At 36.2% G+C, this 18269-nt stretch overlaps 1 protein-coding gene and 1 non-coding gene across 3 annotated transcripts in view; one reads left to right on the top strand and one right to left on the bottom strand.

Annotated features, from left to right (window-relative positions):
• UNC13C (unc-13 homolog C) overlaps positions 1 to 18269 on the top strand; it is a 599404-nt gene that overhangs the window by 96935 nt on the left and 484200 nt on the right. The window lies entirely within an intron of this gene.
• Positions 15013 to 15120, bottom strand: LOC122894888. The gene has a single exon (XR_006381893.1). It is a non-coding gene; the product is annotated as a U6 spliceosomal RNA (small nuclear RNA).

The raw sequence follows: 18269 nt of genomic DNA, 5'->3' as shown, positions 1-18269 counted from the left end.
ATTTATTCTAAAATTTTTTAATGGAATCTTTAGGTTTTCTATATCTAGTAACATGCCATCTACAAATAGTGATAGTTTTACTTTTTTCTCTCAATTTGGATGCCTTTTCTTTTTGTTGTCTGATTGCTGTGACTAGAACTTCTATTACTGTGTTGAACAACAGTGGTAAGAGTGGACATCCTTGTCTTGTTCTTGGTCTTAGAGAAAAAGCTTTCAGCTTTTTGCTGTTGGTTATAATATTAGCAATAGCATTGTAATATATAGCCTCTATTGTGTTAAAGTGTGTTCCCTCTATGCAATTTTGTTGAGAGGTTTTATCATAAATGGATGTTAAATTTTATCAAGTTCACTTTTTTTGCATCTTTTGACATGGTTGATAATTTTACTCTTCTTTGTTAATGTAGTATATTATGTTGATTAATTTGCGGTAGTGAACTATCCTTGTATCCCTGGGATAAATCTCACTTGATTGTGGTATATGATCTTTTTAATGTATCTTTCAATTTGGTTTGCTAATATCTTGGTGAGGATTTTTACCTCTGTGTTCATTAGGGATATTGGCCTATAATTTTCTTCCTTTTCTTTCCTTTTTCCTCCCTCCCTCCCTTCTCTTCTTCCTTCCTTATTTCCTGGTGTCTTTGTCTGGTTTTGGTATCAGGGAAATGCTGATCTCACAGAATGAGTTTGGAAGCGTTACTTCCTCTTGAGTTTTTTAAAATAGTTTAAGAAGTACATGTATTAACTTTTTCAATGTTTAAAATTTATCTATGAAGTCATCTGGTCTTGGGACTTCTGGGAGTTTTTGGATTACTGATTCAATTCCATTACTAATCATTCTGTTCAGATTTTCTATTCTTGATTAAGTCTTGGAAGATTGTATGTTTCTAGGAATTCATTTCTAAGTCGTGTCATTGGTGGACATAGTTGTAGTAGTATCTTACTACCCCTTGTATTTCTCTGGTATCATTTTTTTTTCTTTTTTTGATTCTGTTTATGTGGGCCCTGTCTTACTTTGATGAGTCTGGCTAAAAGTTTGTCAGTTTTGTTTGTTTTCAGAAAAAAAGCTGCTTTTAGTTTCACTGATCATTTTTAAGTTATTCATTTTTGCTCTGATCTTTATTTTCTTCTAACTTTGGAACTTGTTTGTTCTTTTGTTCCTTTAGGTGTACTGATAAATGGAGATTTTTCTTATTTCTTTAGGTAGTCCTGTATAACCCTGTAACCATTAGAGCTACTTTTGCTGTGTCCCACAGATTTTGAACTGTTTTTGTTTTCATTTGTCCCAAAGTATTTTTGATCTCATGTTTGATTTCTTTAACTTACTAGTTGTGTAATAGTATGTTTATCCTTCATGGTTTTGTTGTCGTAGTTTTGTTTCCTAGTTTATTTTTTTCCTCTTGTAATAGACTCCTAGTTTCATACCATTGTAGTCAGAAAAGATGCTGGATGTGATTTCCGCCTTCTCCCATTTATTGAGAACTGTTATGTGGCCTAACATGTGATTTGTCCTGGAGAATTCCCCATGTGCACTTGAAAGAATGTGTTCTGTTTCCAGGTGGAATATTATGTATATATTAAGTCCATCTAGTCTGCGTCATTTAAGTCCACTGTTTTCTTACTGATTTTCTGCCTGGGTGAATTATCCATTGATGGAAGTGGGGTGTTAACATCCCCTGGTATTTTATACTGTCCGTTTATCTTTATGTCAATATTTTCTTTATATATTTAGGTGCCCCTATGTTATGTATATAGATAATTATAAGTGTTAAATCTTCTTGGATTGATTTATCATTAGGTAATGCCCTTCTTTTTTTCTTGTTAGTCTTTATTTTAAAGTCTATTCTGTCATGTGTATAACCCTCAGCTCGCTTTAGGTTTCTATGTTTTTTCTATTCCTTTATTTTCTTTCTATATATGTCTCTAGATCTGAAGTGAGTCTCTTGTTAACAGCATATAAGTGGGTTTTTTTTCCCAATTTATTTATTTTCAGAAAATCATTATTCGTTATTTTTTTCACCACACCCAGTGCTCCATGCAAGCTGTGCCCTCTATAATACCCACCACCTGGTACCCCAACCTCCCACCCCCCCACCACTTCAAACCCCTCAGATTGTTTTTCAGAGTCCATAGTCTCTCATGGTTCACCTCCCCTTCCAATTTCCCCAAATTCCCTACTCCTCTCTAACGCCCTTTGTCCTCCATGCTATTTGTTATACTCCACAAATAAGTGAAACCATATGATAATTGACTCTCTCTGCTTGACTTATTTCACTTAGCATAATCTCTTCCAGTCCCGTCCATGTTGCTACAAAAGTTGGGTATTCATCCTTTCTGATGGAGGCATAATACTCCATAGTGTATATAAGTGGGTTTTTAAAAAATTCAACCACCCTGTGTTTCTTGATGGGAGCATTTAGTCCATTTCCATTTTAAGTAGTTATTAACAGATACATACTTCCCACCATTTTGTCGTGATCTGATTGTTTTTGTAGTTCTGTTTCTTTCTTGCTCTCTTCCCTGATGATTTGGTGTCTTAGTGTTATACCTTTCTGTTTATTTTTTGTGTATCTATTTCTAGTATTTGGCTCGTGATCATCATGAGGTTTACAAATAGTACCTTACATATAGCAGCATATTTTAAATTGGTGGTTGCTTGAGTCCAAGTGCATTCTAAAAGCACCAAGATTTTACTCCCCCACCTTCTTTATATTTTTGATGTCATATTTTAGACATTTATTTGACATATTTATTTATTATTATTAATTATTTATTAGACATATTTAGACAGTTATTTGGTATATTCCTTAAGTAATTATTATGTGTCTAGATAATTTTTGCTACTTTTGTCTTCTAACCTTCATAGTTGCTATGTAGCAGATTGGTCTACTACATTTACTATATGTTTATATTTACTAGTGAGAATTCTTTTTTTAATAATTTTTAAATATCTAATTTTGGCATTTTCATTCCCGTTTACAGGAGTACATTTAACATTTATTAAGGCTGATTTGATGTTGATGAACCTGTAGCTTTTGTTTGAGAAGCTTTCATCACTCCTTTAATTCTGAGTGATAATCTTGCCAGATTTAGTACTTTTGGTTGAAAGTTTCCTTTCTTGTGCTTGTGTTATTGCTCTCTAGCATTTTTCACTTTAAAAAAATATATTTTATTATTTGAGAGAGCAAGAGAGTGAGCAGTAGGAGTGACGGAAGGATAAGCAGGCTCCCCACTGAGTAATGAGCCTGGGGCTCAGTCCCAGGACCCTGAGGTCATAACCTGGGCTGCAGTCAGATACTTAACTGACTGAGCTACCCAGGTGACCCAGCACTTTGTACTTTTAATATATCTTGCCACTCCCTTCTGACCTATGAAGTTTCTACTAAAATATCACCTGATAATCTTGTGGGAGATGGCTTGTATAAGTAGTTTGGTTTGTTTTTGTTTTGTTTTCTAGTTGCTTTTAATATTTTTTCTTTAATTCTTGGCACACTGATTATAATGTGTCTTGGTTCAGGTCCCTTTGGATTCATCTTATTCTGGACTCGGTGCTCCCTAGGCTTGGGTATCTCCTTCCTTCATCAGGTTAGGGAATTTGTCAGCTCTTTTTTCAGATAGGTTTTTAATCTCTTTCTCTTTATCATCCCTTTTTGAAAGCTCTATAATGTTAATGCTCCTATATTTGATGTTATCCAGAGTTCTCTTAAAGTATCCTCATAAAATTTTTAGCTGTTCTTTGTGATTAATTTCTACTATGTTGTCTTGTAGATAGCTAATCAAATCTGCTATTGATTCCCTCTAGGGTATTTTTCAGTTACTGTCTTTCACAGCTCTTATTGATTCTTTTTAGAATTTTTCCATCTTCGTTGAAGTTCTTATTATGTTCATACATTCTTGAGTTCATTGAACTTCTTTATGACCATTACTTTGAACGGTTTGTCTGGTATTGTTCATCTCATTTCACTTAGTTCTTTTCCTGAGATTTTTATCTTATTCTTTTATTTGGGCATATTCCTCATTTTGCTAAGTCTGTTTCTGTGATTTAGGTAGATCGATTAGATCTCCCAGTCTTAAAGGATTGGCTTTGTGCAGAAGGTGTCCTGTGGGGCCCAATAGCACAAATCCACCTGGTTACCTGAGCCAGGTACCCCAAGATTATCCCCTGTGTGGCTTGTGTACACTATTCTATTGTGGCTGGTTCACAACTGGTGTGGAATCTGGTGTGCAGAGCTCTTCCCTGGCATGGCTTTCTGCAAGGTCTGGCTACAACTGCTATGGCCAGGCTGGTGAGTAGAACTGATCCCTGCCCCATCTAGCTGAGAGGCCTGACTGCAGCTGTTTTAGGCATTGTGCATGGCTTGCCATGAGGTCTGGCTGTGGCTAGTTACAGGTGTTCTAGAGAGTGGTGCTGGCCCCCCACGACAGTCATGCTTGGGATGGGTTCTGGTGGCAGGCAAGGCTATCTACCAGGAGCACTAGGGTGGGAGCCTGCCAAGAGCCCTGGGGTAGGGAGCTGTTTGGGAGGGGCTCTGGTGCTGAGTAAGCAGTACTAGCACAGTAGATTGAGAGTGTCAGAAATGGTGCTCAAGGGTGCTGGGCCAGCTAGGTAAAAGACAAGTGGGATGGGGGAAGATACATGCCAGTGCTTTTGTCCTCGAAGACTCTTCCAGAAGATACCTCTTCGTCTGGCACATACTCTAAAGTTAGTCAATGGATCTCCTTCAGATAGAGCACTGGGACTCAGAGCAAGTGAGATTGTAGGCACACTTCGTAAGAATAGAATCTCCATTTCCTACTGCTCTCTAGCTCTCCTGACCTAACCTTATAGGTGTCTTCCCAATGCCTGTCCCCAGGGACTTGAAGACCAGTTTTGAGCTTGGGACTCCTTTTTCTTAACCTTCCTGCATGCGTGTTGTCACACCACAGGTGTGGGTATTGACAAAACTGTCTCTGCCCCTTCTACCAATCAATGTGCTTTTTCTTTATACCTTTAATTGGTTTTAATCTGTTCCTCTGCAGTTTGTTCTCAGAGATAGTTCTATATGTAACTGTAGGTTTTCTTATGTCCCTGTGAGCTCAGGATCTTCCCACTCTACCATCTTGATTCCATTTGCCCAGTTTTAAATTGGATTGGATTTTACTGTTGAGTTGCAGGAGTTCTTTATGTGTTTTGGATATTAACCCCTTATCAGATAAATTGTTCGCAAATATTTTTCACATCCCTTAGGTTGTCTTTTCATTTTGTTGATAGTTTTTTTGCTAAACACAAGCTTTTTAGTTTGATATACTTGCCCTTGTTTGTTACATTTTGTTACTTGTGCTTTGGGTGTTATATCCAAAAAAAGTCTTTCCAAGCCCCATGTCAAGGATTGTTTTTTTTTTTTTTTTTCAGTTTTTTTTCTAGAAGTTTTATGGTTTCTGGTCTTGCATTTAAGTCTTTAATCCATTTTGAGTTAATTTTTGTGGGTGGTATAAGGGTCTAGTTTCATTATTTTACATGTGAATATCCTATTTTCTCAGCACTATTTATGAAGAGACTATCTTTTCTGCATTAAATATTCTTGGCTTTCTTCTCATATATGGAAAACTAATATTAACCATATATGCATGGGTTTATTTCTGGGCTTTTCTTTCTGTTCTTTTCATCTATTTGTCTGTTTTTATGCTAGTACCATACAATTTTGATTACTTGAGATTTATAATAATAGCTTGAAGTCTTCTTCCCCAGGATTCTACTGGTTATTTGGGATCTTTTATGGTTATATATAAATTTGATTTTTTTTTGCCAAAATATAAAAAACAAACAAACAAACTTAAAAGCAGCTAGAGCATAAAAGACATTAGCTGATCTCAATCCAAGAAATGTTAAAAGAAATCTTTGAGGAAGCAGCAAAATCATATCAGAGAGAAATAGAAATCCACACAAATGACTGAGGAATGCTGGAATTAACAACTAAACATGTGTTGTCTGTACTTATAAAGGGTTTAAGTAAAAATTTTGGCTGAAGGACTTATAATTCAACAAAATTGGCCTAATTTATCATTAAAATTTACATATTCAGAGAACTTACTGTTTTATTTATTTATTTATTTATTTTCTGCAGTGTCAGTTTTGTTCCTCTGGCTAAGAGAACCAGAGGTAACTTGAGGTTTACTTTTTCTTTCTTTTTTTTTTTTTTTAGTTCTTCCATCAAGAACTTTTATAATGCCATTATAAATGCCTTTGCCATTATAAAATGGCTGCAAATTATTTGACTCTTACTTATAAAATTTTGGTTTTATAGTAGCAGTTAGGCAAAGCACTCTCTGCTATTTTTTTTTTTCCCTCTCATATATGGTCCTATACTGTATAATGAAAGATGATGTTGCAGTCCTGGAAAAATAAATTCTCATGTGTATGTGACACATGTTCATGAAAAAATACGTGTAAGCAAAAAGAACTCATACCACACAGAAATAAGCACCTAAGTGTCTGATATATGTATGTATGTATACATACACCATTTGGGATTTAATCCTACATATGTGAACTGACACCAAATATACTGCTTTGCAACCTGTTACATTTTACTTTACAATATAGAATGAATACATTTTCATACATATGTGCATGAAACTTTCCAATTGAAAAACAAAGCTGGAAAATGGGTCAAAATACAAAATCTGCTGAGATTCTAGTACCAAGGAAACTAAAGGAAATTTAGCAAAACAGAATTTCACTGGATGAGTAAAAGTCAAATGAAGGTCAAAGATACAGAAGAAGATGTTAACAGAAAGAAACCAAGAGCCAGATATTAATATCAAACTCTCCCCTCAAAAAAAAAAAAAAAATAAGAAAGAAAGAAAGAAAGAAAAGAGCCTAAAGGACACAAGATAAGGATGACAGCATGAATGTCTTTGCTTCCAGTGAATCATCACAAACTTGTTTATTCTTCTCTCTCCCCTAAGCCTTTCCAACACATCTGCACCTCTTATTTTAAGGTCCAGATGCCTCATGGGAATGTCCTTATTAAATCCCCAGTCAGGTAAAGTCAGCTGTCCTCTAAGATTTCCTTTGTTTCCTGGCTTCTTTAGAAGGTTGAGGATTTCTTTCTGCCTCCTGTGGTACATCTTCCAAAGGGTAGTCTGCCTCAGCTCTTAGCATATTTGGTGGTTTTCCTCAATTTTCTTCAAAGGACTTTTACATGTTGAGTAGTTTTAGGTTGTTGTTGTTTTCTAATAAATTAATCCTATAGGGATCCAGGGGATTTTCCTCCTTCATCCCTCGCTTTTCTTTTTCCAGCAATACGGAGCTCAAGAATGTATTGTATTAATCCTTGATATAAAAGACATTTAATAGAATTAGAGTAGGCCTTTCTTCTATCTCTCTCTCTCTCTTTTTTTTTTTTTAAAGAACTTTATTTCACAACAGCCTCTCAAAAGTATCTTGGCTTCCATATATCAAAATAATGGCTTATATTGCTGGCCCTTGATTCTCAATAACTAGTAGATTTAATAGTAGATATGCATTAAACTCAACATATTTCTCCTCTCCTCACCCTCCCATTGCTCTCTATTTCACATTTCTCATTTATGTTTACCATGATACGAATATAGCTTTTACTTTAAACTTGAGAATTCTTCTGTTAAATTTACTTGAACATCTTTCATTTTACCTAGAATTATCAATTTCCTTGTTCCTTCGTTTGCTTAATTTCCATAACCAATTGTTTTTTTCCATATGTGGACCATCATACCCTATCAGACAACTATCAATATTATTGGCTCATTGATCTGGATCCCTCCTTCATCACTCTTCCTGGGATGTCCATTGGGAACCATCCTGGGAATTGCTTTTATTGTTCTCATATGCTTCCTTGACTCTATTTCTTTTTGTAATTAGCTCTTTGTAATTGTGGAGGTCAATAACTATCTGAGAAGGAATCCATAGGAGTTTAAAAAAAATTTTGGGGGGATTGGAGGGATCATATTCATATTTGGAGATGGTTTGTCCATAGTAGCTTTTTTCCCCCTTAAGTCCTTGAGTTGATTTATTTTCCACAAATTTCTTTGTTCTTCTCTGTGGAATTGTTTTAACTTGAGAGTGGATATCCAGGATTCCTCTCTAAATTCATTTTTTCATTGCTCATTTCTTCTTGTTCTGACTTTTTTTAAAAAAATATTTTATTTATTTATTTGACAGGCAGAGATCACAAGCAGGCAGAGAGGCAGGCAGAGGGGGGGCGGGGAAGCAGGCTCCCTGATGAGCAGAGAGACTGATGTGGGCTCAATTCCAGGACCCTGAGATCATGACCTAAGCCGAAGGCAGAGGCTTTAACCCACTGAGCCACCCAGGTGCCCCTTCTTGTTCTGACTTTTGAGAAATTTTTCTCACCTATATTTCTCAACACTTTATTTATTTTTTAATTTATTTCTTTTCAGCGTAACAGTATTCATTGTTTTTGCACCACTCCCAGTGCTCCATGCAATCCGTGCCCTCCCTAATACCCACCACCTGGTTCCCCCAACCTCCCACCCCCGCCCGGCCCTTCAAAACTTTAATTGAACAGTTTTGAAAAAGCATTTCCCTGCTTTTGTGGCTCTGGAAGTAGATTGAGCAAGGGGTCTGATAGTTCAGTAGTTCATATAAAGGATTTTATTTAATTTTGCTGTTTTTATCTCATTCTCATCATTTACCTGGAGTTTTGGGGTCCATACTTCTCAGTTTTTCTATGAGAATAAACCTCGAGTTTCCTTCCTGGGGCAGGGACAGCTTGACTGTGCCTGGTGGATAACAGGACCTGGGGCTCCAAATACTATATTCAGATAGTAAATCATTCTCTTGCTTTCAGCTCCTTTCTCTTGGTCTATATTCTTTACTGTCCCCCCAATCCCAACACTTTATAGTCTGGAATCTGTGAAGCGTTCTTTGGAATAAGTTTACACTTCAGGTTCTTTAATGTTGCTTCTTTGATTCTAAAGTTTTTATATGTTTAATCTTACTATCACTTAAGTGACAAAAGGGAGAAGATATACATGTTTTTGGCCAATTCATTTTTAAACAAAAGTTTAGTGTCCTATCATAAAGCAGTCACATGGGAAAGGAATAGAACGCTTGAAATCAAACAACACCCTTTACCACAATGACAAAAGACATTTCTGGTTTGTGACAAAAATACAGGAGCAGGAAAATCATACTGTTTCAGAAATCAAGAAAATCTGTACTATGGTAGTGATAGGATTGGGTGGAAGAGTGTGAGTAAGAGAGAGGTTTAGGAGATGGTTCCACCAAATTTAATGACTAGCTGAATTTGGGGGTGAATGGAATGAATGGAATAGAAAATTGAGGGCAATTTCAAGGCTTTGACTTCATGACGAGGTGGAAGCCATTGCCATCCTTTACACAAAGAGAATATGGGAGTAAGATTAGCAGAACAGTAGATGAGTTCAGTTTTTAAACTTAACTGAATTTGAGATGCCTGGGTTTCACTCAAGTAGGGATGGTCACCAGCTAGATATTTTGTTCTTAAATCCAATGACTGCAACATGTACTAGAGTCATCCTTCATGGTGTCGTCGTAATGAGTTACAATAATTCTATTTGTTGGTATAGCAGTATTTTCAGATCCCTTGACTCAGTAGATATAAGTAATGTAATGAATCTATTTCAGAAGCATTTGCCTTCATTTGGAATGAGAAAGAATTATAAGACCTCTGAGATTCACGTTTATAGCATTAAGAGATGATGCATAGAGAGCAGGATCTGAAGCCTAGAATTTGGGTTGTCAGGGTGGATAATTTCCTTTCTTATAAAAATGAATTATTTGTCCTCCAGTCATCTGGAAGTGAATAAATATTAAAACAAGAACTCAAAATACCCCAAGGACCACCTAAAGTCTTCTAATCCTTAAAAAATACATCAAGTAAAACTATTTTCAGGTTTGCTGCTGAAGTGTTTAAGTTTTGAAAGCTTAACAGCTTGTGATGGGCTTGCTTAGAATAAATGTAGCCTGGAAGCATCATGTCACACACATTTTTTTTTTCTCTTATTTTCTTTAGTTGCGACTGAAACGTCATCCTTTCAAATAAAGTGAATCCTTTCTGTTTCATAGGTCTTCGTATTTTTTTTAACCAACAAGTTTCTTTTTCCAGTCATTCTTTTCTTCCATTCATCCTCTGAGAAGATATTTAATAGATAACTACCGTATGACTCAGGGTTAGACTGGCCAGAATGTCAAATCGGCGGGTGTGTTGTTGGTTTGCAACCCTCTTGGATGCTTTCCAGATCTGAAATTTGCTCCTGTACTCAGGACTGGGAGAGGTTAAAGAAAGAGTCCGACCATTCCACTTTGGTGGGTGGGAGCTTGAATAAGGCTCCACATGAGCCTTGTCTTGTCTGGCAACAAAGCAAATGGATCCCCATGCCACCCTCCAATCCTTAAAAGTTCATAAAGAGGCCCTAAAGTTTTGCTCAGGCATGTATACTGCGCAGGTGTTTTCAACACTACATCACTATCTCAAGGCTATGACCTTGAAACAGCCTCTGGGAACAGGAAGGTAAATGGAACCCACATTCCTAAGGATAAGGAAGAGGGTGAGGAGGCTCCAAATGCCCTGGTTCAGCTCACAAATCCAGTAGCCTTTGTCTTTTTGATGATCTTCCCCAACACGTGTTTAATGGCCATTAGATAGCCATGAAAGTTGCATCCAGAGTGGTACTGACAGTAGCAGTTAGGCAAGATGGAGAAGACAGAAAAAGCACTCTCCTTGCTCCCCCCCCCCATATGGTCCTATACTGTATAATGAAAGATACTTTTAGAATGATGTTGCAGTCCTGGAAAAATAAATTCTCCAAAGTAGCTCACAGTTTAGTAAGCAGTAGACATCAACTGACCATGTTGAAATGAAATATATTTTTGGAAAAACAATATCAGAAAGTTAGCCAGTATATCACTTAAGTACTTGTTTTCATTGATACAAAACAAAAAACAACAAAAAAAACAACTTGTGACTAATTTTTTTGATGGTTTTCTTTATTTGAAATATTTCCCATGTAAAAATTAAATACCTAAGTCACAATCTGACTTTCTGATTTTTTTTTTCGAAATATTTATTTGTTTTAGAGAGAGAGAGAGAGAAAGAGTCAGGGTAGGGACAGAATCTCAAGGAGACACCCAGCTTAAGCATGGAGCTCAACACAGGTCACCACCCCACAATCCTGAGCCAAAATCAAGAGTTGAAAGCTTAACGTACTGAGTCACCCAAGTGCCCCTGACTTTTTTTTTTTTTAATATATTAATAATTGAACAGAATAAGGCTGAAAATAAGGACTGCCTGGTACAAGGGTATGGGAAAGGTTATAACAAAAGAAAATTTGTATTGTAAATGATAATCATTCAAAAATCAATATAAACATTTCCAAGCCTGTCTCACGTAGTGTCTGACACACTTGTATTACTTGATGTATACAAGTATGTGCTAGGCATAGAATTAAAATATAGAACTTGTTACAAAGATGATCACCTGGCTCCCATTTTTTGAAGGAGCTCACATCTGCAGAGAGGCAGTAAAATAAGGCAGTCTTTAAAATTTGTGGTATTGGGGCGCCTGGGTGGCTCAGTGGGTTAAAGCCTCTGCCTTCGTCTCAGGTCATGATCCCAGAGTCCTGGGATCGAGCCCCATATCGGACTCTTTGCTCGGCAGGGAGCCTGCTTCCACCTCTCTCTCTGCCTGCCTCTGCCTACTTGTGATCTCTCTCTCTCTGTCAAATAAATAAATAAAATATTAAAAATAAAATAAAATGTGTGGTATTAACCCAACTTTGGAACCCAACTGAGTACTGGAGGAGAATTGGCTTTCAATGACACTGCTTTCCTACAGCATGAAAACTCAGCTATTAGTTTAAAAGGGATTAGAGTGATAGACAACACGTACAGGAAATAGTTTTCTCTCAAACTTTTATATTAAATAGCATTATTCCCATTACTTCCAGATGGTTTTGCTGTCTACTTTTAAGGAAACGTGAGACTAGATTAGACCATCTCTTAAGCCCTCTTTATTTTCATTCTAGGATTATATAAAAAGAGCAAAACATCGTTTGAAATGAAAGTTCTCATTAGAGGATTTGAGCTGAATCTTGAGGGAATTGAAAATTTAATCCTTTATACTAAGTTACTGAGAACCGGTACGAGCAAAAGAGAGAATGATGGTTTCTGTGACTGTGTGATACCACACCTTGCAAAACAGTAAAACATGCTTCAGATAGAATTTTTCAAGCCTCTTTTGTTTTTGATTCTGTAGCAGATTTTTGAAGATAATGGCTTGACAATAGTTTTTCTGCTACTTCTACAAAAATGTATTTTAGCAAACCCTTTAAATTAAAATCACAATGTAGGTGAAGAAAAAATTATCAAGTATGTAGTAGATTTGATACTGTCTCAAAGTGTACCAGATTTCCTCTCCACCCTGTCATAGAATGTAGATTTACCTCCAAAACTAGGTAAGAATTATTGGTGATCAAAGGAGAGGGGCGTGTCTTTCATTTAGTTGTAACTTTATGTTTTCTCTCCATTTCTATTATTTTGATGGAAAACTAGTGGCAGCAGATTAAAGAGGTAAAAACATACAGTCAGCTGGATTTTTCTTCATGGTTCGACTCCATGATTACAGGAGAATGAGTCTGCTATGGGGAATACTACAGATTCCAACAACTCTATACACAGAGGCATTCAAAAGCAAATTCAAAAGAGGGAGCATTCCATGTGGCTGTTCGATCTTGGGATTGTTTTCTTTTATACATTCATCTGGGAGGAAATCTGGTCTATGGAATGAGAGTCAGAACCTGGAATGTGGGTGCAGACTTCCAATTCATCTACCTAGAGTGTGATTCCTGTCCTCTCCACGTTTTATGAGGATAACCCACTACCTTTTTTATCCTCTGCACCCCTGCATTGACGGATGTTTCTTCGGATCTTTTCCATGTGTCACTGCCTTAGCCTCCAACTAAAGGTTTACAAAACCCAGAGCTAAAGGTATGAGGTTCTTTGCCAGCAGAGGCAAAATTTGGACAAACTCTATTTTCCGACTGATAGAAATACTTTTGCTTTTAATCTTCAGAATAATCCATGTACTGTTAGCTTTGTGTGTGCAGGCACTCCTTGATAAGAAGTATAATCCTGAAATAGTGTGGATTATAAATTGCAGGGGTGGGTCCAGAGATACTATGGGTGAATAATCCCTCACTTCCTGCCAAATCTGTTCAGATGGATTGTGAAAAACATTCCCTATCAAAGTCCCTCTGTTTTGTGGCAACACCATCTTCCTTAGGCATTAGCTGTCAAGAAGAGGTCTGTTCTAAATGTCCTAAGTATGGTTGCAGGTCTTCTGTTAAAAGTAGAAATATTAATAGATAGATTTGAATCTGGGAAATTCTGCAAGAGACAAATAGTACTTTACAAAAATCTGTGCCAGGAGGGGTAGAAAAAAGTGTCATTATTCTGTTTGTTAGGTCGAATGAGATGTGAATGCAAAATCAACTTCTGTGTTTTCAGTGTATATCCTTGGAAGTGAAATCCCTGTCTATGTTTTGAAGACTTGTAGTGAAGAGATTGCAAGAATAAAATAATGAGTTTCGTGGTAACTGGTTTCAAAATGATTAAAAGAGGCTTTCATTCATCAGAAGAAAAATGTAATTGAATATTATTTGAACATTATAGCTCTAGCCATATGACATCTTTTGTGAAAATTAATGATTATTAGTTTTCTGGACCATTAAGCAGAGCCTGGAGCAAAGATCAGAGTTGTTTTGTTGTGAATTTTCTTCCTCATGAACTTTGGCACCTAATATAATTACTTACCCCCCCTTTTCTTTAAAGTGATTTCCTTGCAGAGAACTTATTAGCTTCATGAATGACTTCCATTAGAGATTACATAGCTAACAGGCAAGGATGGAAAGCTTGATGACTTAGTTCTTCTTCAGGCAACTTCGTATTAAACAGTCGCCTTCCAAAAGCTCACACCCCATTGCACTTTCTTTAACACATAATGCTTATTTACAGGGTTATCGCTAGGATAAATGAATCAAAGAGTTCTGCCTGTATGAGTTGATGATGACTTTTACTCTTCCTGGTGAGAGAGCAGAGTGTGATGCACACTAAAATTTGATGGAGCGAGCACGACCTTCTCCTTTCTCCCTGAATTTATACCAGAATTGCTGCATTGGTAAATGAAGCATAATTATCATTTCATTTTGACCTGACAGTTGAAAAAGCGTCCTCCTGTTTCTATGATATGATGAGGTAGATGTTAGGAACCTAGGGCTCCTACATACCTTCCTTAACAGTTTCCTGTTGCACTGGAAGTTCTGTAAACGTCAAATCAGTTAAACACAGAAGAGTTACATGACTTGCAAGAAAATGACTTTATTATGTTCTTATAAGAAAGTAAAGTCAATGCCTAAGTTCCAGGGGTTTTTGTTCTCCTTTTTAAGAGCACTGACCCAGTTATAAAGCAGATTGTCAGAACTGCTCTGCTTCAATCCGGGGTGGTGGGTGCGAGTCCTCGGTGCCAAGCCTTTCCTCGCCCAGTGAAGCTCTTCAGGAGCTCAGGGCTTCTCAGAACCAAATTTGAAGCCCACTAGGCAACATGACCTCTAAAAAAAACAAAGAAACAAAATAAAAACAAAGAAAACCACAAAGCAAAAAAACCTTTTTGGTTCTGAGATAACGAAGATTCCAGCAAGCAATTTTTGTTCGCATGTTATTTTCTCTGTACTCTGCTTTGCCCCAGGTGTCAATGATCAGGTATCTTGGTAAATGGAAAAGCCAAAGAATACTTGAGGGCACCAGGAGCCAGTCATGGGAGGCCGGGAAGAATGGAATGGGTTGTTGGTAGTAAATAGGGAGCTATGAAAGGAGCTGCGGCTCGACTTTAAAGGTTATTTCACGCTCTAGTCTTTCCTTCCTTTCCTAGGGACAATCACCATAAAAAAATCACAAGTATATTCTTCCAGAATGTATTATAATTTTACTGTCCATAAATATAGAAATGATGCCTTGCTAGATAATTCTGTCATCCTTGCGCAAGGTCCATGCTAATCTTCTCTAGATCGTTCCAATTTTAGTATATGTGCTGCCGGAACGAGCATTCCAGACTAGATAATTCTGGAACTTGCTTTTTAAACTCAGTGTTACGTTAGAAACTACTTTCTGTGGGTCCTGGGAAACAAACTGAGGGTTGTGGAGGAGGGGGAGGGGAGGGGATGGGTGAGCCTGGTGGTGGGTATTAAGGAGGGCATGTGTTGGATGGAACACTGGGTGTGGTGCATAAACAATGAATGTTGGAACATGAAAAAAATTAAGATGTTAAAATGTTTAAAAAAACTACATTCATGCCTATTGGTCTAATTAATTCATTCAAATGTATTTTACCGCATAAGTGCTTCAAAATTATTCCTTGTTAATAGGAAAAATCTGGTATTCCATATTCCATATTCCGATGAGAAATAAAGGTCTTTTTATTTGTAATCTGCTACATAAGTATAAGATTATCTTCATATTACATACCTAACAAAGTTGTTGGGCAATTGGGTGAGCAAATTTCAACCTTCTTAGAAACTGTGATTTCAATTTCAGAAGTGTTCATATGCATTTTTAACAGTACTTCATGGAAGTTTCCATCCATAACAACTTGACAGTCTGAGATATTTCATTTTCTTTTCTGTTCCGGTGGTAGTGAAATAAGATATGAGTGCTTAATGTTAACTTACACAGTCCTCTCACTGAACAGTTTGAGTGCCTTTTCCTATGTTAATTTCCTCTTGGGAAATGCATTTCAACATGAAATTTATTTTTCTACCTGTTTTTCAAATTCTTTTACAGAGGCAAAGCTAATCCTCTGTTGTATGTTGCAAATACATTTTCTTGCTTTGTTGTTGTTTCTTCTGTTGTGACACATTTTTCATTCCTATTTGTGATCATTTATGCTTTCTGTGTCTTATGGAAATTTACACAGAACATATACCTATATATATATATATATGCATATAGCTATAACGTTTATTCTATATATAAAATTTGTCCATATTTAGGTTTTAATGTACCACGTATAAATAAATAATAAATAAAATTTGTCCACATTTAGGTTTTAATGTACGGTGTTTAAATTTTTTTCAGAGTGAATTTTTTAATTTTTTATTTAAATTCAATTTAATTAACATATATTATTTTCAGAGGTAGAATTTAGTGATTTATCAGTTTCATACAACACCTATTGCTCATTACTTCAAGTGCCCTCCTTAATACCCATAACCCAATTACCCCTTCTCCCCATCCACCTCCCCTCAAGCCTGTTTGTTTCCTATAGTTATAAGTCTCCTATGATTTGCCTCCTTTGTCTTATTTTACCTTCCTCTCTCCTATGTTTACCTGTTTTGTTTTTAAATTCTGCATATGAGTGAAATCATAGGATATTTATCTTTCTCTGACTTATTTTGCTTGGCATAATACCCTCTAGTTCCCGCAACATTATTGCAAATGGCAAGATTTCAGGTTTTTGATGGCTAAATAATATTCCTCTGTGTGTATGTGTTTGTGTGTGTGTGTGTGTGTGTGTGTGTTTATAAAATCACATCTGCTTTATCCATTCATCTGTCAATGTACATTTGGGCTCTTTCCATATTTTGGTACCATGTTTAAATTTTTTTTAAAGATTTTATTTATTTATTTGACAGACAGAGATTACAAGTAGGCAGAGAGGCAGGCAAAGAGAGAAGAGGAAGCAGGTTCCCTGCTGAGCAGAGAGCCCGATGCGGGCTCGATCCCAGGACCCTGAGATCATGACCTGAGCTGAAGGCAGAGGCTTTAACCCACTGAGCCACCCAGGTGCCCCCATGTTTAAATTTTTAATAAATAACTACCTGTTTTCCAGTGTGATTACAGGGTAAACAAGTTTGACTTTCTTCACATACTTACCAACATTGTTATTTTTATTCTTTAATTTTAGCCATTCTACAGGATATGTCATGGTATCTAATTGTGGTTTTAAATTTTATTTCCCCAGTTACTAATGATGACAGGCATAATTTTCGTGCTTTTTGGCCACTCATGCATTTTCTTTTGTGAAGTGTCTGTTCAAATTTTTTGTCCAGCTGCTAAATTAAAAAATAATAGGTTAATGGAATATTGAAAAGATAGTATAGAGATCACATATAACTTTTACTCTGTTTCCCTCAATATTTACATGTTGTGTAATTGGAGTAGAATATAAAGATCAGGAATTTGACATTAGTATAATGTATGTAAATACATCATTTTATCATATATGTAGATCATAAAACTATAACAATCCAAATACAGAACTACTCCATCATGCTTGTGCTATTGCTGTGTAGTCTCTCTCATCTACCCCTCCCCATGTTTAACCTTGCATAACCCCTGGCAACAGCTAATCTGTTTTCCATCTGTAGAATTATATATAAATGGACTCATGTAGTATCTGTCATCTGGATTTTTCTTTAACATAATGCCCTTGAGATATAAGTTGCTACGTGTATCAGTTTATTTTTATTGGTGAGTGGTATTTAAGGAATACTAATGTAACCCTGGGATATATCACAGTTTAACTATTCACTTGTTGAGGGATATTTTTGTTGTTTCCAGTTTGAAGCTATTAAAATAAAGCTGTTATGGTCATTTGTAAGATTTGTGTGAATGTTTAATTTTTCCAGGATAAAGGCCAAAGAGTTCAATTGCTGCCTGTACTGTAGACATATAGTTAATTTTATAAGAAATGGTCAAACTATTTGAGAGTTATTATATCTTACATTGTCAATGTATAAAAGACCCGGTTTCACTGCATCCTTTCTAGAATTTGGTATTGTCAATGTTTTTGTTGTTTAACTGTACTAATACATAGAAGCATTTCATCATGGCTCCAATTTGCATTTCCTGAATATCTAGTGATACTGATCATCTTTTCATATGCTTGTTTGTCATTCATATGTCCTCTTCAGTGAAATGTTCTGTGTCTTTTGTCCATTTTCTAATTGTGTGTGTATGGTTGGTGTTTGCTGTTTAGTTTTGAGAGTTCTTTATGTATTGTAGGTACTAGTTCTTTGTTTAGTATATGGTTTGCAAATGTTTTCTTCCAATGTATAGCTTTTCTTTAAATCCTTTTTACATGGGATTTCCAAGAGTAAATTTTTTAAGACCAACTTATTGACTTCTCTATTTTTGTATCGTATTTTTGATGTCATGATTAAGAACTTTTCCAGTTTTATGTCTTGAAGACTTTTTC

Source organism: Neovison vison, chromosome 13 (assembly GCF_020171115.1).
Source record: "Neovison vison isolate M4711 chromosome 13, ASM_NN_V1, whole genome shotgun sequence".
Taxonomy (NCBI): Eukaryota; Metazoa; Chordata; class Mammalia; order Carnivora; family Mustelidae; genus Neogale; species Neogale vison.
This window is presented reverse-complemented; position numbering and strand designations above follow the sequence as displayed.